The sequence below is a fragment of the Alligator sinensis genome, unplaced genomic scaffold (assembly GCF_000455745.1).
Source record: "Alligator sinensis unplaced genomic scaffold, ASM45574v1 scaffold512_1, whole genome shotgun sequence".
In the NCBI taxonomy this organism is placed as follows: domain Eukaryota; kingdom Metazoa; phylum Chordata; order Crocodylia; family Alligatoridae; genus Alligator; species Alligator sinensis.
Genome location: NW_005842063.1, coordinates 1034283 through 1034639, shown reverse-complemented (window position 1 = coordinate 1034639; position 357 = coordinate 1034283). Strand labels below are relative to the sequence as shown.

General features: G+C 78.2%; 1 protein-coding gene across 3 annotated transcripts in view; it reads right to left on the bottom strand.

The window, feature by feature from the left end:
• The window catches only part of EPHB2 (EPH receptor B2), a 121211-nt gene that overhangs the window by 119805 nt on the left and 1049 nt on the right, over positions 1-357 (bottom strand). The window lies entirely within an intron of this gene.

The following is a 357-nucleotide window of genomic DNA, read 5'->3' as shown; positions in this document are numbered from 1 at the left end:
ACATGGGTGCGCTGGGCGGGTGGGGAGCACGGCGAGCGCCGGACAGCGTGGCCCCTGCCAGGGGCTGCCCCGCGCCAGCTCCCGCGGTGGGTCGGGGGTCGGCCAAGAGACAGAGGGAGGCCAGAGCGCAGTCCCCAAACGCCACAGCCGGACTGGGCGCAGCGACTGCCACCGCCGCGCCACACCACACCACACGGGCAGGGGCCACCAGCTCCTCTCCTGCCCACGCCACCCGCGCCCACGGCAAAAGGGAGGGAGGGAGGGAGGGAAGGAAGGAGGCCCCCCCGGCGGCGGCAGCGGGCGGCGGGGTGCCGCGGGCGGCCCCCCAGGGTGCCGGGGCGCTGCCCACGCGAGCCC